The 25,157-nt window shown below is 38.4% G+C and overlaps 1 protein-coding gene across 3 annotated transcripts in view; it reads left to right on the top strand.

The window, feature by feature from the left end:
* Positions 1–381: 381 nt before the first annotated feature.
* The window catches only part of syt2a (synaptotagmin IIa), a 50,718-nt gene continuing 25,942 nt past the window's right edge, over positions 382–25,157 (top strand). For 2 of the 3 annotated variants that reach the window (XM_073874942.1, XM_073874944.1), the window contains exon 1: positions 382–568. The gene's annotated coding sequence lies outside the window, so the exon portion shown is untranslated. Of the gene's footprint in view, positions 569–625; positions 819–25,157 lie in introns of those variants that run through there. The other variant, XM_073874943.1, reaches the window with a different exon arrangement.

The following is a 25,157-nucleotide window of genomic DNA, read 5'->3' on the forward strand; positions in this document are numbered from 1 at the left end:
CCCCCTTTTTCAAAATTCAGCCAACCGCTCCACATTCCCATTTCTCTTCCATCCAGAAACCCATCCGAACTGCATTTGTACAGTCCTGGGGTGCATTTCTGCAAAAGAAACAGGGTTTTTTAAGGCCACTGAGTTTGGCAGGGAAAGGAATGGGAAGTACCGTATATTGACCCGAGCTGATTACCCCATCGCCGTGCATGAGCTGAATAGAAAAAGACATAAAAAAGAAGCAGAGATGTATGCAGAGCTGTGTGAGCAGAATCTCCAATCAGGCGGCTTCGGAAGAGAACGGAATTGGAAGGGTGGGGGAAGGAAGGAGTGTGTTTGGGGGGGTTTTCTCTGTGGGAAGAGAGAAAGTGAACGAGAACAGGAGGAGGGGAGGGGTGTATGCGTGTGTTCGCCGAAATGAGTGTGTGTGTAGTGCTGCAGTAACGAAAGAGGGGGAATGACTGCAGTTTCTCGGGCTGATGGAAAAGAGCGTGCAGGAGACGTTCGCGCGCCGCTGAAACATTAACCCCTAAGTGCCTCGTTCATTGAGGATTAGGACCGAGGAGAACGCCGCAGTCAGGTGTGTGCCTTTTGAACGTGCTTTTTTTCAAACAGGGAGTCGTGCTGCACTGGACGGTAGGAAGGTGGTTCATGGCACTAGACGGTTTGTGGAGAGGGAAGCCCATTACAGTCTGGGCTCTGTGATTAGTGGAGTACTGCAGTGTGTGATTCATACATTTGTGACAGTTTTGGTCTCGTGTAACTCTCTCGAAGCGGCAATGTGTTTATGCTGGTGAAAAGTGCCAGTTGGGCTCTTTATGCTGGAGTTGGTGAGTGGAGATGTTTAACTGATGCTTTAACTTCAAATCAGTTTTAATCAGCATTGATTTGTGTATTTGGCACATGTACATTGGTCCTAGTGCCAGGACTCGCCGTTGCTCACTGATCTGGGATCAGTTTTCTTTCCCACCTCATAGTTGCACACCGGTCACGGGAAGCTGGTCCCGGAGCAGTGCGCAAGGGCAAAGTCGAACGCGGGCTGTCGACGGGCGGGTGGCTGTTTTGATGTGTCCGTGCATGGGTGCAGTGTGTCTTCCTGAATGTCCTCCTGACAGCTGCTGTATTTCCCCGCAAGGCAAATGGGAACAACACCCTGCTCTGCTTCACCGCACAGAGGCAACACAATATGCTGCAGCTCTCGGTATAGCTGCTGTAACTGCAGATCGCACAGGAAAAGATCACAGACAATGGAGAGCATTAAAAGAGGTCTGCGGTTCTGTGTAGAGGGGCGAGAGCCGGATGCGTGCTGTCTCTGCCATTTAAATCCATGTTAACCTTGCATTAGGTGAAAACATAAATTAGTTGACTTAAAATAATTTTAAAAAGTGGTTATCTTGAAAACAATCCACCAGGATATTTCAATTGCCCAGAGATTGCTCTTGTATAGACTTGTATAGGTGAGTTGTCGGTTGTGCTTCAGTTAGAAATCACTGTTGTCTCCTTAAATTCTATGAATTGACATGCATGAGACAATTGCACAGAAATTAAGCTATAAAAATATTGGAAAGCATAGCTCTGACTTGGCCTTGAAAATTTGATGACCAGTGATTGAGCTTATATCGAAATCTAGGTATAGTTGGGTGCCAGGTGTTATCTTGGCTAATCTGAGCATAGTTGGATTCATTCATTGTAATGAAGCACTAACTAAGATGCGTGTGAGATCATGTGGGACTTATATTCTCAGGTGAGCAATCAGAGAGATAGAGGACTTCTCTATTTGCTCTTCATTTATGAGCTTGGGTTAGTGGTTGTATAGGATGCTAGAAGACACACTGGATTGAAAGATAGCTCTCTCTCTCTCTCCCTCTTTTTCTCTCTCTCTTTCTCTGGTAAGTGTTTTTTTTCCCTCACTCTCTTGGGATTCTCCTGCAGTAGATGGGGGATCACTAGGAAGGGACATTCTCAAGGACAAATGCTGTGTCATCAGGGCTTCAAACCTGAGCTGGAGTACAGTAGCGCTATTGAATGCATTTGTGCATGGGTATTTAAAGCAGTGTTTGAAGCTATTTTTGCGGATAGCTTATTGAGGCTGTAAGAAGCTAATTAATTGTAATAATTCATATCTGTTCAAGGCTCGCATGGTGTTGAGTTGTTTTTGCTAATTTCAAAGCACTTTGAGTATGTGTGAGATTGTGTTAAGTGTAAGTTTATGTGTGTGAGAGAGATTTGGGATACTGAACGATACTAAAGCATTGTGGATTGTGAAGCATGGAAACGTCGAAGTGGTACATGTCAACCCATAATAAAAATTGTAAGGTTCAGAGATATAAACTTTGTCTTGGTTGTTGCTCCTCAACCTCTCTAGAAGAGAGATAGAAACAAAGGTATATACACAAAAAAGGTAAAATGCAGACAAACCCAACACATAGAATAAACTATCCTAGAAAATGTCCGTCTTTGACCCAATCATGGTTTACAACAAGAGATTGTAGAATTTCTGTTTGACACAGGCTCGGCTTGATTTTGCCAAGTGAGAGATGTCCATAGGGCAACATGTTGGTTGGGTCCGAAACCGAAGGCAGCTGACTTGTTGCCTTGCTGTCTTATGAGGCAATTACTTCGGCGGCATGAAGGCAGCTCGGGGAAACGCATTGGGACAACCTTCATAAGCATAGTAATGGAGATCTGTTTTTGAAATATAAACAGAGAGCGCCTTTGTAATAACTAATCGCATATTTGAAAGCTACAATACTAATTTTACACTAGAAATGCAATCAAAAGGTGTATAAAGTGAAAATATAACTTCATTTAAACTAGATTTGTGATCCAGATGCTTTCTTGGCCAACATTTTATTTATTTCTTCGACCAATCACATTTCTGTGGACACACACACTCATAGAATTGTGGGACAAGATGATGAAAGTATCTCAGGAGTCATTAAACAAAATGCTAAAAAAGTTTTTAAAAAAATGCTGCCTCCGAATATTTCGGATGAAGCCATTGTGTTGATCCAAGGACAACACTTTTGTAAAAAAAAACTAAACCCACCCCAAACCCCAACCCTAACCATAACTGCATCCTAAAATTAGAAGGAAATGATAAGGGAAAAACACAGCCCAGTCTTATGAAATTTTGTTATATAGTCACGTAATTTTTTTATTCTTTTTTCGTAATATTATCACGGATTTCCGTGTTTTTTCGTGATCGTATAACGAATTCCTGTTTTCGTGTGGTTGTCACGTATTGGTTGCTCAACTGTTTTGTCCTACTTTCTTAACATTGTTGCTTTGGTTTAGGTTTAGATTTACATAAAATGACATCCCTACCCAAACCCAACTCTAACCCTAACGGCAGACGACATATAAAAATAAATCAGAAAAAATAGTGTAAACCAAAGGAATTCGTTATACGTCACGAAAAACGCGGAAATTCGTGAAAAATCACGAAAAAAGAATAAAAACTTACGTGACTATATCACGAAACCTTGTGAGACGGGGTAGGGAAAACAATGGTTTAGAAGCAGCTTATCCTGGTTGTAAGCTTAAAGTTGAAATAAACTGTAAACTTATTTCTGAAATTTGATTGGTTGATTTAAATGTTGTCCGTGGGTCAACATAATGTTGCCATGAATACATCAATCACTTGGCAATATCAGGAGAGCCTTGAAGGAGCCCAGCATCCCTTACGAAAATTAACTATGTTTTTTTTTTGTAAAAGTGTAGTAACCATGGTTTTTTGGTGTTGTGATTACTATCAGCAAAATCATGTTGTTGTTTTTTGTTTTAACTGTAGTAAAACCATGGTTAATTTTTGTAATGGATAAGTTAATTTAAACTCAGTGTTTAGGTTTGTATATATTTTACCCAATCACATGTTGAAACAACCCAGCATTTACTGTAGTAAAGTAGTAATATAAAGTAATGAATGCATTTATAATGTATAATTACAAATCTATAGAAACAATTGGATGAATTTGAGTAGAAATGTTGTAGTTCATATTAAAATATATACATTTTGACAGTATGTTTTGGGCAAAGTACGAGATATTGTTAAGACCTTTTCTGAAACACGTGTGAGGTATTTCTGACAAAGGGAGAATTTGAGATACATGAGACTTAAGCTAAGGTCTCCATTACTGTCTTGAGATTTTATAGAGATTTAATTTGTGATTTCCTGTAGGGAAGGGATTTTGGTAAATGAAGTGATGTTTTCTGTAATTCAGTGAAGTTGCTTTGTTTATTTTAGATATTAAAAGATTGTATAGCAAGCAGTATTTGTGTTTCTCTCAGCATTACAGCTATGTTGAACTTCAAAATATTCAAAATTATTGCCATTTGATCCATTTTGCAAATATATTCAATGTCACCAAATCCAGAATTGATGGTGCGATCTGAAAACAGTATTTGCTCGGATAGCAAGCAGTGATGAATCTGATACAGGAACGCTATTACTGTCATTTATCATCACTGGTTCCCATCTGCTCTCAGAACAGTTGTGTGTTATGAGTTCAGCTCGATAAGAGATAAGTAACGGTCAGACACTGGATCATACTGTAGATGGCAGGAGGACATTATTCCATATGCCCTTAGGGATTCTGTTAAGGAATCACTTCAAACAGGCACAAAATTATAGAAAAACTACATCCTTTATGGAAAAACTGTAGGTTTTTTATTTTCCAACCTCTCCACTGTTTTGAATGCTGGTGTACTGGTCTCCTAACCAGACTTCTTAAAGGGATACTTTACCGATTTAGCATTCAGCTTTGTATCTGTAGAAACCCGGCAGTATTACTGAATGACCATGTTTCCCTCCATCATTTCCCCCTGAGAGGAGAGATATCTGCATTTTGGTTCTGCAAAAAAGTCCTCCGATGATGCAAAAATCGTCATATTACATCATCGGAAGACTTTTTTGCAGAACCAAAATGCAGATATCTCTCCTCTCAGGGGAAAATGATGGAGGGAAACATGGTCATTCAGTAATACTGCCGGATTTCTACAGATACAAAGCTGAATGCTAAATCGGTGAAGTATCCCTTTAACCAGTAAGACTTCCACAGTCAACCAGATTTTTTCACACACAAGTGCTGGAAAATACTCTGTTAAACATTCAGTAAAGACACATGACATCAAGGGGTGACGTGTAATGTAAGGTAGATTGTCCTTACAAAAGTGGGACACTGCCTAATGTGGGACAACTAAGGTCTAATGTTTGTAGGTCCCCCAAAAATACATGCCAGTGAAACTTCGGCATCTCAAAAATAAAAAGTCACATGACCTCTCAAATGTCCAAACATGCAGTATATGAGGTTCGTACAATCGTCAAATAGGAAGCACGTCACAGAAGTCTGAAATTAAAAAACATGTCCCACTTTATGGCAATTCACTGTAATTGTGCACTTTTTGTAACTTTTTTAATATCTGCAATCTGCGAAACACCCCTTACAGCATTCTTTATACCTTTTGTTTACACAAGGCGAATTCCTAGACTGATCCTGGCATTGTTGCTACTGTAGGTCCCCAATCTGGGATCGATCCTGGGATCAGTTCCAGGACTTGTTTGCATTCAAAAGGAAGGCACTCTGGCAATTTTATGGCATCTTTCTGGGATGACTGCATTCTGTGAAAGGGGTTAGACTGTCAGAAAATTGTCAAAATATCTCTTTATCTAGTGTAAAGAGACCATATCTAAGTTTAACTTGTAAACAACATGCCTATGCGGGTCTGCCAGGTAGACCAGCGCCAAACCATCACTGCCTACCAGCAGCCTTGTGTCATATTGGAAATTCATGCTGGCGTAAGTTAATCTTTTCAAAAGGGTTGTCAGTTCAGGTGAATCTTCAGCTTAGTGCTGCTACAGTTAACACTCAAAACTGTCACCTCAGATATGGTCGTATCTCCATCAGTAACACCCCTCTGCAAGAATACAGTAGGAGACCAATGAGTAACTACAGAAACTGGGTGTGGTCATGCTGCGGTCCATCGTGGTGCAGTGGGAACTTAATGCCCACCAGAAATACAGCCGCTTAATTAAAGAGCCATGGGGCACCAATAAATTGAAAGATACAATTTGGAATTAATGAGACAGATCAGCGTTACCCTCAGGACAAAGCAATGAGCTTAAAACAAGCCTGTAAAAAAGAATTTTTAGAGCCATATTAGAGTTAAGGGGCGGTCACACTACACTATTCGTTCCAATCAATGCGAATGCATTAGGAAATGCAAGCTCGTGCAAAGATATTTTGAAATTTGCTGCGTACCAAAATTCAAGTGTGGTGAACTCTGACCTGCTTCGTATCACGTGGAAACATGTGACCAGTAGAACATCAGAACGTCACGGCATGACCTCTCTCTAAAGAAAAGCAAAGTTGGACGAAGCGCCCACTATGCAGTAATGTCCAAAAAATATTTGCATGTTAAAAGTCTTGTGACCCCCCTTTTACTTTAAGAGATTTTTTTATGATGTGAGCACTCCTTTAAAAGTGAAGAAGCCAAATATCAACGCTTCACATTTGTTCGTGTGTCTAGTTTAGCCCAAGGGCCACAAAAAAACTCATTACTGGCAAACAGAGAAGCGCAGAGTCACGGGATGTGCAGGAAATGCTCATTTTCATCTCATTGAGCTCAATCAGAAAGCTTTTCAGTGGAAATGTTCAGCCATCAGTGATAAAAATGCCCAAGGATGAGATCAGTTTGTGATACAGTATAGACAGAGGGATGCTCAGTCATTTCATGGCTACTCTGTGGTTTTGTGCACGTCCTTAGATTCACCACCATATTTACATATACGGTTTTCTTTTACCATCATCCTAATGTTATGTTCTGTGTGCTGTATTACTGTATATGGCAGGGTTTTATCATTTTTATATTCATTTTTGTTCACATACTGTACCCTGTAGAGCAGGGGTAGGCAACGTCGGTCCTGGAGTGCCGATGTCCTGCAGAGTTTAGCTCCAGCTCTAATCAAGCACACCTGAACAACTTATCAAGGTCTAAAGAGTCACCTAAAAACTACAGGTAGGCTAGGTTGGAACTAAAATCTGCAGGACGTCGGCACTCCAGGACTGATGTTGCCTACCCCTGCTGTGAAGTCTGCTTAGGGAACCCCAGTAGTACCTACTGTAGTGTACATGTATCTACACTATAAGTGAATGCATCTGTGTTACTGTGGCTACAAATTCTATTATTATCCAAAGCGACTTACAAGGTATACATTGTTTAACAGTATGTGTTTGAACCCATGACCTTTTGCTCTGCTATTGCAATCCTGTTTCACTGTACTATACAGGAGCATTGAAAGATTAAGGTTAAGAGAGCTCATATTTCTCCTAGAAATGAAGCAAGATGATTGAGGCTGCATTTTGCTTTTTTGTTTCTGCTGACACTTGGCATGTTTCTTTCTCACTTCTGTCGTATTTGCTTAATGTTGGAACATTTTGCTACTGTGGTGCCGAAGGACAGATACATGCACGGCTGGTGGCTCCCCTGTACAGCTCACAGTAATATGAATGTACGCCCTGCTTTAACATGGAATTAAACATTTATGTATTAGGAGTGTGTACTTCCCGGGATTCAAAGCCATGACCTTGATGTTGCTTGCATCGTGCTCTACCAGATGAATCGGAAAATCTTTTATGGTTATGATGAAATACTGATAAACCCTTCTTTTATCCTTCTTTTTAAACTTTCTTTCTTTCTTTCTTTCTTTCTTTCTTTCTTTCCTTCTTTCTTTTTTATTGTACAGCTTTGAGATAGGAAAAAATGGAAAGTTCACCCAAATATGAAAATTCTGTCATCATTTACTCATCCTCATGTTGTTTTAAACCTGTATGGGTTTTTTATATTGAAGAACACAAAAGAAGATATTTTGATAAATGATGGTAAGCATACAACTAAATGTAACCATTGACTTTCATAGTAGGAAAACAACAAGTATTATGTAAGTATTGTGATAAATGATAAAGAAGATATTTTGATAAATGTTGGTAAGTATACAGTTGACAGTACCCATTGAATTCCATCATATTTGTTTTTTCTACTATGGAAGACAGTGGTTACAATCAGCTGTGTGCTTACCATCCTTTATCAAAATATCTTCTTTTGTGTTCATCAGAGAAAATAAATTCATAAAGGTTTGTAACAACATAAGGATGAGAAAATGATGAAAGAATATTCATTTTTGGGTGAACTATCCCTTTAATCTAAGCAGTGTAATAATATGGTGTGAGCCTGCTCATACAAAGTATTTTTGCCTCTTTAAATATTTACATGACTACATATGAAGAGTTTGGTTCCAAAACATTTGTCAAAACATGTTTATTATTATCTTATCATGTTTTTGTTGTGCTACTTAGATGTATTTTTTTAGTTATGAAGGCCAAAATCAAAACACACCAACTGCAGTTTGATTGATTTGATTGATATTAGAATGCACAAAAAACGAGATTTTTGGAAAATTAAAAAACTGAGTTATCTCATTTTGGAACCAAACCCTTCATTTTAGCACCCTGTCTGCAGTGAACTCTTACAAATAAAGGTTCCAAAAATGTTCTTTGACTTGCTGTATGGTTCCATAAAGAATCTATACAACGTGATCTCACAAATTTCCGTGGGATAGTCACGGAATTTTTTGCTAATTTTTCCGTGGCATTCTCACGGATCTCTGCATTTTTCCATGGCCCTGCTATGGACTGTCTTTTTCCGTGGCATTCTCACGGATTGATTACTCAACTGCTTTTTCCTATTTTCAAACCATTTTCGCTTCGGTTTAGGGTTAGATTTGGTGTTTCCATTAGTATATCACTTTAATAATTGGTTTATACTATTTTTTCTGATTTATTCTTTTGTTTTTGCTAAACTTTAAACAATTGTCGCCTGGCGTTGGGTTAAGAGTTGGGTTTGGGTAATGATGTCATTTCATGTAAATCTAACCCTAAACCGAAGCGAGAATGGTAAGAAAATAGGACAAAACAGTTGAGTAACCAATCCGTGAGAATGCCACGGAAAAAGACAGTCCGTAGCAGGGCCAAAAAATTCTGTGACTATCCCACGGAAATTTGTGAGATCATGCTGAATCTTTAACATCCACAGAACCTTTTCTGTTCTCATACAAAAGATTTTTACAGACTATAAAAATTGAAAAAAGGATGTAAAGAGCTCAGATACAAATGCCACTAAACATCACCTCCATCAAACATGAGATAATGATATTGACCAAATGCTCTCTGCCCATATTATACATTCATCAAATCCACTTCATCCTGGCCTCAGGCCATTCAGAAATACTCAAGTGTAAAAAAATGCAGGATGAAGTTAAAACTACTTGGTTTTCTGGGTGAATTCAATCAACTATTTTAAGTTTTAGCTGTGAAAAGTTGACATTATTATTATTATTTTTATAATCAACTTAATTTTTTTAATTAAAGTAACATGCAATATATGATGATTTGACAAAAATGCTGCACATTTTGCACTGTGTGGTTTGCTAGCATAATCTGTTAAATACCACGTCGATATTTCAGCAAATTCTGCTTAGTGGACAAAAGAAGAATTGGATGAATGATGGCGAGCCTATGTTAGATTTCAGTTGTCAAGCTGTATGTTTTTTACCCGCTCAGAAGTTTACCAAATATATTAGTATACTGTATTAACCAAATTTTTTAACCTTGTACGTTTATTCAGAAAGGACTGAAAAGGCTTGCATGCGTTTAGAGGGTTTTGCAGCGAAAGACAAATTTGTTAAATACCAACAAAATGACTAAATTTAACAGACTCATACATTTTCATTGCCATTAAAGTGAAATACTGAACCAACAGTAAACATAAGAACCTACAGTAAACATAACAGTAAACATATATTTGGTGTGTGGGTTAGGGTTAGGCTATTCACAAGGCTTTCACAATGTAATACAGTTTGCATTAAGGCTGTTATTAAATCATAAAGCGCAAAATATATTGAATCCTGACAGCAACCTGTATGTAAGCCTAGTATTTCTTTTTAAATTGTGAAGAAGCTGTTTACAGCACATACAAGTCTTAAAGGCACAGTAGCAAAATAAAAAAATAAAAAAATAATTGGGTAGGTAGAACGTTGTGGAAAATAAGATTTCCAATGTTTTTGTGCCAAAACACTCATCATTGTCAACATATCACATTTACTGTACAATATTTGTACAGATGTTACGTGATGAAAATAAACAAACATTGTTACTTCTGCCTTGTCAGCGAGTGATTTATGAGACAGATTTTGAATAAGGTTGAAGTTGGTCAGCCGGAGCCCTGTTACATTGCTCACTAATTTAATTTAAGAAATGTAATTAGCGGGAAATGTTGCTCTTTCAGAGAGCATGAGACGACCATTGCAACAAAATGCTGGGAAAAGCCTCGGGTCAGACTCGAGTTACTCAGAATCACACACACACATCCTGATCTTGTTTCAAGATTTTCATTGTGATCGAGCACTATAAAATACGTAGCTGAGCGTGATGCAATAGGGTGCAACTTTGATAAATGATCTGAAAATGAATTTTTTAAATGATATGTAAAATAAGAAAGAAGTGCTTTGATCCGAGCCTGATGCAGTGCATGAATAATGCAGTCATTACTTTTACCCTGCATGTTCACGTGCAAATTTTTTTAAATGCCTGATCATAGCCTACTTGATCGAGTAAGGGAGATTTTGTTGATGAATCTGATTTATACCATGACGTAGGTTTTAACTCAAATGTTTATATAAAAGAGATCCGTAAATTTGTCTGCTTTGTTTTTTAACTGTGATGCCTTGACCTAAACATGCTGTGATTCACAGAAGAAGTATAATTGTTTAGTTTCTAATAGGCTAAAAACAGTCCAGATTTGCTTTTTTGTCTTTGGTCACAGAATCGAAGTGCAGGTTTGGACCAAGCTGTCTGGCTGGTTAATGTGGTCCAGTGATTCCCTGCAGGTGCATACCGTCACTACACCATCTGTTAAAAAGCATCTTTGCCATTGACAGACCAGCCTGGTCTCACTGTTAATACATAGTATTAATATGTAACTTTCAAAAACACAAAACTTACTTTTTTGTACATTTAAATAGATGCTGAAGCATACAACGTAAACGTATTTGCAACATTTAATCGTAGTGCTGCATTATTACATTTTTACAGATTCAAAACGTAAAACATTAACAAATCTTTCATACCAAGATTGCTCCATATTCTCCCTTTAACCACTTCATCCATAATGTTACAACCCTTACTCTACTCCAAACCTTACCCTAAACCCAAAACCTGTAAATTGTAAAAATACGTAATGTATTCTTTTTATGCAACGTAACGGACAGAAGTGTGTAGGAAAATTTTAGCAACAATACAGTTAAAATATATTTATGCCGCTTATATAGTAATCCCTCTAAACCTACACAAAACATGTTAAATAAAATAATGTACTGTTAGAAATATAAAAAACATAACAGACAAGTGTAGTTACAATAACTTATTTTTTTTTGCGAAATTTCAAAAGCAGTACCAAAAGTAGTTCAAATGCAGATGTGCTGCAGTCGTGGTCCTCTCTGGAGTTTATAAAGTACAGAGAAATATTAAAGTTATTAATTCAAGAGAACGTTAATCCGGCTTCTCTCTGTCAAGGCGCGCATTTCAAAATGTAAAAGTACATCGACTGAAAGACGGCAATGTCGCAAATCTGTTAGGTAGCATGCAAGAGTCAATGAGCTTTTGATATATTATGCAATAAAATGTGTTGTAAATTGCGCAACATTTGAATTCATAACGAACGTGAGATTTGACGTTTACAGTCGCTTATGAGAACTGGGATCAAGATTGCTGAATAAAGGGCTAAATTTTAATCTGTTCCTCACAGTCATATGAATTTTAAAGATGTGGATTACAGGGAATTCATAAAATGAACAACTTTTGTGAATTTATGTTGTGCTTTGGTGTAAATATTGTTACACGTCGGAGCCAATGGTGTAGCGGGCAGCGCTCCGAGATGTAGTGCTTTCGCACTTTTGGCTACTCGAGTTTAATTCCCGGTTTGCGGTCATTTGCTGATTTCACCCCTCTCTCCTTCCTGTCTTCTCCTCATTCACGTTTAAATAAAAATGGCAAAATGTAAAAAAAAATATATATATACACTCACCTAAAGTATTATTAGGAAAACCTGCAATTATCTAATCAACCAATCACATGGCAGTTGCTTCAATGCATTTAGGGGTGTGGTCCTGGTGAAGACAATCTCCTGAACTCCAAACTGAATATCAGAATGGGAAAGAAAGGTGATTTAAGCAATTTTGAGCGTGGCATTGTGCCAGACGGGCCAGTCTGAGTATTTCACAATCTGCTCAGTTACTGGGATTTTCACGCACAACCATTTCACAGATTTACAAAAAATGGCGTGAAAAGGGAAAAACATCCAGTATGCAGCAGTCCTGTGGGCGAAAATGCCTTGTTGATGCTAGAGGTCAGAGGAGAATGTGCCGACTGATTCAAGCATTTGTGAAGCCAAAACACGCACAACCTTGAGACGGATGGGCTACCGGGTACCATTAAACACCACTACAAATAGAAAAACAATGCCTGGTCTGATGAGTCTCGATTTCTGTTGAGACATTCAGATGATAGAAACAGAATGAGAACATGGATCCATCATGTCTTGTTACCACTGTGCAGGCTGGTGGTGGTGGTGTAATGATGTGGGGATGTTTTCTTGGCACACTTTAGGCCCCTTAGTGCCAATTGGGCATCATTTAAATGCCACAGCCTACCTGAGCATTGTTTCTGACCATGTCCATCCCTTTATGACCACCATGTACTCATCCTCTGTTGGCTACTTCCAGCAGGATAATGCGCTATGTCACAAAGCTCGAATCATTTCAAATTGATTTCTTGACTATGACAATGAGTTCACGGTACTAAAATGGCCCCCACAGTCACCAGATCTCAACCCAATAGAGCATCTTTGGGATGTGGTGGAATGGGAGTTTGGTGCCCTGGATGTGCATCCCACAAATCTCCATCAACTGCAAGATGCTATCCTATCAATATGGGCCAACATTTCTAAAGAATGCTTTCAGCACCTTGTTGAATCAATGCCAAGGCAGTTCTGAAGGCGGAAGGGGGTGAAACACAGTATTACTTTGGTGTTCTTAACAATCATTTAGGTGAATGTATATGGTTACATAGGAGAAGACTACAGAGAAAACGCCTTTTGTGCATCATGGCAACAAACTAAATATTACAAAATGGTTAAATGATTACAGAAATGTTGTTCATTTTAAGGTTCTAAAATGTAGTCTTGTTTAATATTGTGTAACATGAATTCTCTAGAAAGTCATGAACATTTCATTAGGTGAATGAGTAAACATGACATTAATATGATTAATTAAGGCCAATGCACGCAATTTTTATATTTATGAATACGTTCAAATCTGTATGTTTGGAAAGCTGTTAATGTGTAAATAATTACCATACAGTATTAGTCCTGTCAACACATCAATATTATTTGTTTCAGTGTGTATTAAAACGTTAAGTAAATGTATGTGTGGCACAACCATAAGAATACAAACGTATCCTCGTTGGACAGACATAGTTTGTATGTTTTTGGAAGAACCAGAATGCATAAAATGAGCTGGAAGGCTATTAGTTTTCAAGACATTTTCAGTGCTATCTCTCAGTTGGGAGTGACATTTCATGGTGCTCCCAAAAAATGTTTATATCACTGAATTATTTAACAGTATTTGTGGACCTGCATCTCCACCTTATAAAACTACCCTCGTCTGAAATTTCTCTCTCTTTTTGACAACGATTAAAAGGCAAAATTCATGACTGGTTCTCAGTCAGCCATTTCAAGTGCTGACCCAGTCGTTCCACTGGAATTATCCTGCTGAGCCACGGCGTCACCGGTCACTGTCTTTCATTTCTCACATCAATGAGCCTACGCGCTTGCTACTGAAGAACCAGCCTGAATTAATCCCACCATAAAGCAAGGAAGCATCCCGAGATAATGTACGGCCACCGCCAGAACCGTATTAATGCGTTCGCTTCTGTGGAGCTGGCAGAGGTGAGGTGAAAGTATCTTGGTAGATTTTTTCATGCTGCGAATGAAGTCCTGGCAAACGGCAATGGGAAGAAAATTGAAGTCTGGTTGTGGGGGTCAGAGAGGATGCGAGGCCTTGGTCTTCTGGCTGTGATGTTTTAAATTATCTGTCAGCTGAGGACATGTTGAACAGCAGCAGTTTTTCTGTGAGACACATCCAGGGTTATGAGCCAGATAAATGATAATATATTATGTAAGAATAATTTAGTTATTGCACTTGAGACTATAAAGCCCCGGGCAATTTAACATCAGTATTTGGTTTAAAATCTATATTAAATGTTTATATATGCTAATACATGAAAACAACAAGGTTATGAATAAAACAGTTGGACATGATTGAAAATGTCATGTTGTTGATATTCATTGCACTAGACAGCACAACAGGACAGCACTATACAGATATGTAGTGGATTTGAGCTAAGCTACTCCGGCACAGTATGTGAAATATAACTAATCGAGAAGCTATGTACGGTACCCTAGGGCCTCTTATTTCTTATCTTATTACCTTATTTGGCTTTGGTGTAATAAAAAGGTGATTTTAGCATTTAGGAGTGATAATGAAATGTATCTGGGCAGGTTGTGATGCTCAGTCTTTGTGTAGCAGCCTATTGTGTGCGCTTGGAAGGTTATTCTGTTAAGTGGCATCATGGGAAGTGTTTCAAATACAGATGAAGGACAGTGCTAGACTTTTATTTTGCTGATGATGGTGAAACCCATCCACTTTGTATAAACGATGAGCTAAAGTGATCCATGTGGAGATTAAAGTCATAATGATTGGCTATATCAGAACTGCCTTAATTATGATATTTCCGACTCCACTTAAAGGTTGGCGTAAGATATATAACTTATAATTTTGTATTTCTTACTATTAATTTTCAGGAAAAACTGTACTTGAAAGGTTTTACCAGATTCAGTTACTATGGAATAGATCTATGGGTAATTCTGTACAACAGTATTCCTGAGAAGCAGTAACAGCAGTGAATACAAAGTGTGGACCTGTGGATTGTATAGAAGACACTCCCACTCTACAGAAGAGAAATTTGGCAGATGCCCTGAAGCAATTCTCATTACGGAGTTCAGCACTGATATCCAGTCGGATCTCCGAAGGTTTGATTTAGTCTGGCAAATGAGCCAGGTCCATTTCTGCTCCTTCTGTTCCTACATCGCTGTTTTTTGTGCCAGCTAAAGTTGGCAAATGCACTATTACCGCCAGTAGGCTTGAATGTAAGAAAGTTTTAATCAAGATGGCAAATAGTTACATTTGGCATTATAACTGTTTCATTGTGACCAGCTGCCCAAAGCAGCAGAATACAGTTCATAATATACCACATCCGCGATCACCAGTGAATATCACATTCACAATCACCTGTGAATATCACGTTCATGATCACCAGTGAATATCACATTCGCCGTCACCTGTGAATATCACTTTCCTGATCACCAGTGAATTTAACTTTCATGATCACCAGTGAATTTAACTTTCAGGATCACCTTGAATGTCACATTCACGATCACGTGTAAATACCACATTTGCCATCACCTGTGAATATCACATGCATGATCACCTGTGAATTTCACAATCACCAGTGAATATCCCTTGCGAAATTACCTGTGAACATCATGATCAAATCACATTCACGATCACCAGTGAATATCACTTTCAGAAGCACTTGTGAATATCACATGCATGATCACCTGTGAATATCACATGCATGATCACCTGTGAATATCACATGCATGATCACCTGCGAATTTCACATTTGTCATCACCAGTGAATATCACTTTCAGAATCATCAGTGAATATCACATGCATGATCACATGTGAATATCACATTCGCCTGTGATTATCACTTTCAGGATCACCTGTGAATAACACATGCATGATCACCTGTGAATATCACATTCATCTGTGATTATCACTTTCAGGACCATCAGTGAATATCACATGCATGATCACCTGTGAATATCACATTCACCTGCGATTATCACTTTCAGGATCATCAGTGAATATCACATGCATGATCACCTGTGAATATCACATTCACCTGTAAATATCACTTTCAGTATCACCAGGGAATATCACATGCACGATCACCTGTGAATACCACATTTGCCATCACCTGTGAATATCACATTCATGATCACCTGTGAATTTCACAATCACCAGTGAATATCCCATGCGAAATTACCTGTGAACATCATGATCAAATCACATTCACGATCACCAGTGAATATCACTTTCAGGAGCACCTGTGAATATCACATGCATGATCACCTGTGAATATCACATGCATGATCACCTATGAATATCACATGCATGATCACCTGTGAATATCACATTTGTCATCACCAGTGAATATCACTTTCAGAATCATCAGTGAATATCACATGCATGATCACCTGTGAATATCACATTCACCTATGAATATCACTTTCAGGATCATCAGTGAATATCACATGCATGATCACCTGTGAATGTCACATTCATCTGTGATTATCACTTTCAGGACCATCAGTGAATATCACATGCATGATCACCTGTGAATATCACTTTCACCTGTGAATATCACTTCCAGGATCATCAGTGAATATCACATGCATGATCACCTGTAAATATCACTTTCAGTATCACCAGGGAATATCACATGCACGATCACCTGTGAATACCACATTTGCCATCACCAGTGAATATCACTTTTAAAATCACCTGTGAATAATACATTTACCATCAGCTGTGATTATCACTTTCAGGATCACCAGTGAATATCACATGCATGATCACGTGAATATCACATCCACGATCACCAGTGAATATCACTTTCAGTATCACCTGTGAATATCACATTCACGGTCACCAGTGAATATCACTTTCGGTATCACCTGTGAATATCACATTAACGATCACCAGTGAATAATACATTCGCCATCACCTGTGAATATCAAATTCATGATCACTTGTGAATTTCACGATCACCAGTGAATACCACATTCGCTATCACCAGTGAATATCACTTTCAGGCTCACCAGTGAATATCACATGCATGATTACCTGTGAATACCACATTCGCCATCACCAGTGAATATCACTTTCAGGCTCACCAGTGAATATCACATGCATGAACACCTGTGAATACCACATTCGCCATCACCAGTGAATATCACTTTCAGGCTCACCAGTGAATATCACATGCATGATCACCTGTGAATATCACACTCACGATCACCAGTGAATATCACTTTCAAGATCACTAGTGAATATCACATTTATGATCACATGTGAATATCACTTTCAGGATCACCAGTGCATATCACATTCACGATCACCTGTGAATATCAGATTGACAATCGCCTGTGAATATAACATTCACGATCACCTGTAAATATCACATGCATGATCACCAGTGAATACTACATTCACGATCACCTGTGAATTTCACGATTACCAGTGAATATTCCATTCACAATTACCTGTGAATATCATGATCAAATCACATTCACGATCACCAATGAATATCACATTTGCGATCCCTAGTGAATATCACATTCACGATCACCTGTGAATATCATATTTGTGATCACCAGTAATATCATTTGTGAATATCAGAAGAAGTTGTGACAGTTGTTGCATAGAGAATAGTTGTTATAGTGCAGATTTGCATATTTGGTTGCATTTCGTGATGCAGTTTAAGAAATAAATTGTTGTCTACAAGTGAGATGCTGTTGCATATATCCACCTCTGTCGTTTTATATGCTTTATTTAAATATAATCTGGCTATTGTAAAGGTATCCAATCAAATACCAAAGTCAGGCTTATAATTTAATGGTCTCAGGAACGGTCTGGGTTTAAACCTCTAGCTCTCTGGTCTTCTCGAATAAACTGATTATTTCTTGACTTTGCATTCAAAAAGCAGATCTGTTGTGTATGTATATGTTTATTTGTTCTGTTATATTTACAACTGTACGCTGGCAGTGGTACATAAAACAGCAGGAGAATGTCAAAGAGCTGTAAAATCACTGAGACTGCAGTGAAGATAATGGCTCCCATAAAAAGCAAAGTGTCTGTTGTCCTCTGAACAGCATGCAGTCAACCCCAGAGCAAAGACACGGACACAGATTCTCATTTACTTTAGCTCTCTCTCTTCCTCTTTCTTTCTCTCTCTCTTAATACAAACAGGAGGATAAATCTTTATCTCAGCGAGTCCGGTGATCATATCACTGCGTTGTACACACACAAAAGACACACAGGAGTGGAGAAGATGTGAGAGGTGGAAAACGTTGCCTTCCATTTCAATTATAAGGTCCAGTTTCAAACATTGTCATCAGACGGAGTAATGTGGGAGATCAGGATCGTACAACAGTTTTTTAAACAAGAAGTCCAATCGAATTACTTACATTTTCAACGTAATTCGACATTGCATAACGTAAATTGCATTTCATGCTGTTGCATGTCATATAACAACGAACAGACCGACAGCCTTGCACATCTGGTGCAAGAAGGTCTATATTACCTGGAGAACAATATTATAGACCTGTTATGCATCTGTTAAGCCATTTGAAATCTGTCATCTTTGCTTATTGGCAGTAGTTCGCAGCTGTTTATGAGCCAACAAATGTCTACTATAATTAATTTATAATTATATTAATATTTATGGTATATTAGCAAAAACTATTACAGAACCACTTTGTCTGTTTTGCAGTAAAGAAATGAGGAGCTTACATCGGGAAAATACAATTTGTAAAGATCATCCAACTTGATTTTGCAGATCAATTCAACCTACTATTTTAAGTTTTGGCTTGTGAAAAGTTGTCATTACTTATAAATTCAAGTATTTTTTTACTTAATTTTTTAAGTTAAAGTAACATAAAAATATATGTTGATTTTACGAAAATGCTGCATATTTTTTTACAGTGTTCTTGCTTTTCAGATGCACAAGCACATCTGCAGTTTTGGCATTATGTCTAAAATCATCAACATCCTTGTAACGTTTGATTTTTCAAAACATTTGTATTTAGCAAGTTACGACTTGAAATAAAAACATTTCTTCTAAGGTCATATCTGCATCTTGTTTATTAGTTTATGCCCCTTTGGAGGTTTAACAACAATTTCCAACAAACCATCTCTAGTTTTCTCTCAGGTAGTTTTTCATTTGCAGCGCCTCAGTCATTTTTAAAATCATTTGTCAGCCAGTTAAAATTACCTTGGGATTATTTAGTCAGCCAATTTCCTTTAATCACAGGTCTCTGTTTTCACCATGAATAAGTAATATTATATAATTGGACAGCTGTAGGTTGGTTACAAGCTGTTCAAACAAGTGTATATTTGTCAGTATTTGTTTCATCTTGAAAATGATCCAGGCTCTGAGTCAGTCTGTAAATATGCCCGTATCTAATACAATTTAAGCTTAATACATTGCAAGGTCTTTGCATGCATTTAGACGGAGGGTTCATGTTCTGATATTCACAGATCTTTGCCTCCGTGTCCTCATGACTCAATGTCCTTTGTGTCTGGGCACCTTTGGAAGAGAGGAAAAACACTTCCCATATCTTTTGTTGTTGACATCCAATTAAACTCCAAGGTATTTCGGTGCAAATTAATCTATCACTTGGTAGAAGAAAGCAAAATTAGGCAGATGCCAAAATGATTTATGGCTAGCAGTGATTTATTGGCTGCATTAGAGCATGAAATTTCAAACACCCTATGTTGTACAAAAAATGCCATTTTCAAATTCAGATATATGCTGTGTTATTAATTTTGCATGTGTTGGGACAATATTAAAAACGCTTGGGTTTTAGTTTAGTTTTGAGATTTTTAATATATGAAGGCTGTAGCGTAGCGTAAATAAAGAAACCTTGCTGCTACCTTTTGACGTTATGTATTGTGATGTATAACATTTGTATAGTTTTTTTATTTCAACTTCATATAGCCAATCCCAGTGTTAATCTATTATGCCATATACACTCACCTAAAGGATTATTAGGAACACCTGTTCAATTTCTCATTAATGCAATTATCTAATCAACCAATCACATGGCAGTTGCTTCAATGCATTTAGGGGTGTGGTCCTGGTCAAGACAATCTCCTGAACTCCAAACTGAGTGTCACAATGGGAAAGAAAGGTGATTTAAGCAGTTTTGAGCGTGGCATGATTGTTGGTGCCAGACAGGCCGGTCTGAGTATTTCACAATCTGCTCAGATACTGGGATTTTCATGCACAACCATTTCTAGGGTTTACAAAGAAGGTGTGAAAAGGGAAAAACATCCAGTATGCTGCAGTCCTGTGAGAGAAAATGCCTTGTTGATGCTAGAGGTCAGAGGAGAATGTGCCGACTGATTCAAGCTGATAGAAGAGCAACTTTGACTGAAATAACCACTCGTTACAACTGAGGTATGCAGCAAAGAATTTGTGAAGCCACAACACGCACAACCTTGAGGCGGATGGGCTACAACAGCAGAATACCCCACCGAGTACCACTCATCTCCACTACAAATAGAAAAAAGAGGCACAAGCTACAATTTGCACAAGCTCACCAAAATTGGACATTTGAAGACTGGAAAAATGTTGCCTGGTCTGATGAGTCTCGATTTCTGTTGAGACATTTAGATGGTAGAGTCAGAATTTGGCGTAAACAGAATGAGAACATGGATTCATCATGCCTTGTTACCACTGGTGGTGGTGTAATGGTGTGGGGGATGTTTTCTTGGCACACTTTAGGCCACTGAGTGCCAATTGGGCATTGTTTAAATGCCACAGCCTACCTGAGCATTGTTTCGGACCATGTCCATCTCTTTATGGCCAGCATGTACCCATCCTCTGATGGCTACTTCCAGCAGGATAATGCACCATGTCACAAAGCTTGAATAATTTCAAATTGGTTTCTTGAACATGACAATAAGTTCACTGTACTAAAATGGCCCCCACAGTCACCAGATCTCAACCCAATAGAGCATCTTTGGGATGTGGTGGAACGGGAGCTTTGTGCCCTGGATGAGCATCCCACAAATCTTCATCAACTGAAAGATGCTATCCTATCAATATGGGCCAACATTTCTAAAGAATGCTTTTAGCTCCTTGTTGAATCAATGCCATGTAGAATTAAGGCAGTTCTGAAGGCGAAAGAGGGTCAAATACAGTATTAGTATGGTGTTCCTAATAATCCTTTAGGTGAGTGTATATTTGTATAGTCAGTACCATTTAAAAAAAGGTTCTTTACAGCAATGTAATTGAAGAACCATTTTAGGGTCTCTCTTTAGTGCCATGTATGCGTAAAACGTGAAGAATAAAGATTTATCCTTTTATTCGATCATCATGTCAAATATTTGTTTAAATAGTATGCCCTGTTTGCTTTTTAAGTCAAAATGCAAACATTTAAAAAAGTTTGACTATTGTGTCAGACTTTTGGTTGGGTTTTACAGGTGGTGAGATGTCTGGGTGCATTTGTGACTTACTATGGCTGTATCCGTCGTTTTCAGTCTGTTTCTCTCTTCTCTTTTGCCAAACTCTTCCTGCAGTCTTTGCCTGTGGGCAACTTGACTTATGCAACGTCAGATTGCATAACCGCAGCACAGAGCATTCTGTCGTACCTTCTCAGAGAGGGAGCGGGCCCTTGAATTATAAAGCGGCTTATCCCATGAATTGTCAGCTTCATTAAATTATTCATGTGCTGCAATGGGTACAGACAGGCTCCTCGCCGCTGAAGCAAAGAATTGATGCTTGAGAAATGAGAAATCCTTTTTGTTTGCCTATTTCACTGTGCTTTTAATGAAATCGGAGGGCAAAGTCATTCCTCGTGGAGCGGGTGGCTCAGACAAGTCATATAGAACCTTAAAGGCGCTCTAAGCGATTCTGTGTGACGTCCCTTCCTGTTGACATTCGAAGTGTTGTCAAACTAAATGGAGCGTAGCTAACTCCTCCCCCTCCCTTCCGTGCTTTCTGAACGAGTCATGAACGCGCCCAACCCCCACTCCCAAATCCTTCTTGTCATTTATTGGCTGGAATACTTTATGTTTCGTGGTGGTATTGACCACTCTGTTTTTGTTGCAGTTTGCGAAGCCTGGCCTGTCTTTAGAGACCGTGCTTTTTACAGTGTGTTCAGAGGACAGGTAGCTAGCAGACAGTGAGGAGATGTTAACTGTATGAAACAAAAAATGTTTTATGGCCTAGAACGCGTGAATTAGCTTAGAGCACCTTTAAAGTATATTAGTACAATAAATAAGTTTAAGCACTTGAGGAGCTCAGACGCAAAGCAGCTAAACACCACCTCCATCAAAAATTAAATAATGATAATAACTGAATGCTCTCGGCACGTATTATACATTAATCAAATACTTTCACTTCAAAATTGTTTAATCTCAGCCTCAGATCATTTAGAAATACCACTTTGTTGACAGTGTCCATTAAGAGTCTGATAAAAAAATGTCAGACGCACAGGGTTTGGTATAAGTTGTAGCGACTCATCTCAAGTCAAGATAAAAAATAATAAGTTGAAATTACTGCTAAATCCAAGTTGATTAAACGTAAAAATTTAAGGCATGAAAGAATTTATGCCAAACTGCTACATTTCATGTGTAAGACAACCTGCTGCCTATACATTATCCAACTTATTACACAGCTATTTACCTCAAAAGTGAGGTAAAGAATTTTTAATATTGATTTGAAATATTTTATTTGTTTATTTTTAACGAATGCAGACCTTCTGTGAAGAAAACACATTTACATGTGGTTTTAAGAAAAGACAAGATGTTCAAATGTCACAAACACACTATTTGGATTAATCATTTGTAAACATAATGCCGGATATCTTACTAAAAGACACATACTAAAGGATTAGTGCATTTTCTTAAAAAAAATCCAGATAATTTACTCACCACCATGTCATCCAAAATGTTGATGTCTTTCTTTTTCAGTCGAGAAGAAATTGTGTCTTTTGAGAAAAACATTCCAGGATTTTTCTCATTTTAATAGACTTTAATGGACCCCAACACTTGACGCAGTTTAAAATTGCAGTTTCAAAGGACTCTAAACGATCCCAAACATAAGGGTCTTATCTAGCGAAATGATTGTCATTTTTGGCAAGAAAAATAAAAAATATGCACTTTTAAAACACAGCTTCTCTTCTTCCTCCAGCCCAACCTCATGTAATTGCGTAATGACGTGGAAAGGTCACGTGTTATATATGAAACGCACATTTGCGGACCATTTTAATCAATAAACTGAAAAGACATTAATTAGTATCATTCGACATACAACAACGTCGGAACAGTCCTCTTTCCCCACACTTGTAAACACTGGGGCGTAGTTTCGATACGTCATTCGTAACCTCTTGACGTGATGACGTATTATGTGAGATCGCGCTGGCGCGTCACAGGACCAGAGGAAGAAGAGAAGTTGTGATTTGAAGGTGCATATTTTTGTTTTTGTTGCCGGGGGTGGCAGTCGTTTCGCTGGATGGGACCCTTGTGCTTGGTTTGTAATCGTTTGGAGTCCTTTGAGGCTGCTTTGGAACTGCCATTTTGAACTGCAGCAAAACTGTTAGGTGTTATGGTCCATTAACGTCCATTAAAATGAGAAAAATCCTGGAATGTTTTCTTAAAAAACATAATTTCTTCTCGGCAACAAAGAAAGACATCAACATTTTGGATGACATGGTGGTGACTAAATTATCAGGGTTTTTTTTTTTTTAAGAAAATGGACTAATCCTTTAATATATATAATTTTGTTAAAACTGTACCTGTCAAAATTATTTGCAGCCGTATGTTATTAGTTTTGAGTGTTAGTTCTTTATCCTTATATTATTGAGAGTTAAATATTTGTACTCTCTAATGCATTTATCACACCCCATGACTATTTAAATTAACTGTAGGGAAGGCAATTGTTAAATTTATTATTTATTTTCCTATAATGTTGATGTTGGAAAAAACAATGTATATATGCATTAGTCAACAAACCTATTAATAAAACCCCTCTTTGCTTACAAAGAAAGATATTGGATATAACAAGACTGAGCACTCCTATTACTACGAATAGGGAACAATACAGTGCTCAATAAGGGGCGGATCACACAGAATGCGTTTGGCAGAGAGTGCTGTTTATGCGCACCGAATGCCTTTCGTTTTTGGCCCTGTCCCAAATGGCACACTCCGGACTTGTCACTTTGATGACATCATGTAGTGCAGACCTTAGGGACCCTTGGCGTGAGTCCACAAGGACGCACCAGAGTCGTATTTTTGGACAGACTCTACCATCACGCTTGAAATAGGAGGATAAGTTGCCCATCAGTGTGAACTCCTCCCTTCCGTCGTCTGATTGGTCTTCTGGGTTGGTAAAGTGCGTAAAGCCTGTTGCAGTGCGGGCTTCGCCAAAGATTGCATAAAGGGTGCAAAGGGGGCGGGACAACGTACGGACTTGTAGACTAGGCGAGCAAGCGCAATTTAGCGCAAGTCCACATGAAGTGCGCCATTTGGACAGGGCTATTTGATGCCTGCCATGCTGTGCTTTTTTGCAGGAGCGCTCTTAACTCTTAACTCTTGAAAAGTTGAAAAACGGCAACTCTGAGCGGAAAAGCGGCCGACGTCATTCACATTCACATTCGTTGTCCAATCGAATATGGGGGAGGCGGGCCTTGTGTTGTGGTGTACAGTTGCTTGGGTCAACCGGAGACTGCACTCTCTTACTGTCTCTTGCGTTTTTGTGCACCTCTCACCTTCGATTAGGGTCAGAGCAAGTGTCCTCTTTTTAAAGTTTCTGCTAATATGCATATAAGAAGTTTCAAGAGCGCTTACTCTTCAATACTTGATTGACAAGAAAGCTGTCTCGGTGGTTGCCTAGCAATATAAAAAAATTTCATTTTTCTGAAGTCAATTAAATAAAAGCAGTGCGGCCCCTAATGCCGCTCTGGCAACGGAAGTCCCTCCTTCTAGTGAAAAGAACCAATCATCAGTCGATAAGGAGGGGGGCTCTTTAACGAGTTGTGTAAAGTGCTTGACATTGCACGTGCAGTAGCTGAAACAACCTTGAAGAAATGTGTTTTTTGTGCAATTTTAGCTTAAGAAACAGAATTTATGGATTAGTTGATG

The sequence above is a fragment of the Misgurnus anguillicaudatus genome, chromosome 13 (genome assembly GCF_027580225.2).
Source record: "Misgurnus anguillicaudatus chromosome 13, ASM2758022v2, whole genome shotgun sequence".
NCBI classification, from domain to species: domain Eukaryota; kingdom Metazoa; phylum Chordata; class Actinopteri; order Cypriniformes; family Cobitidae; genus Misgurnus; species Misgurnus anguillicaudatus.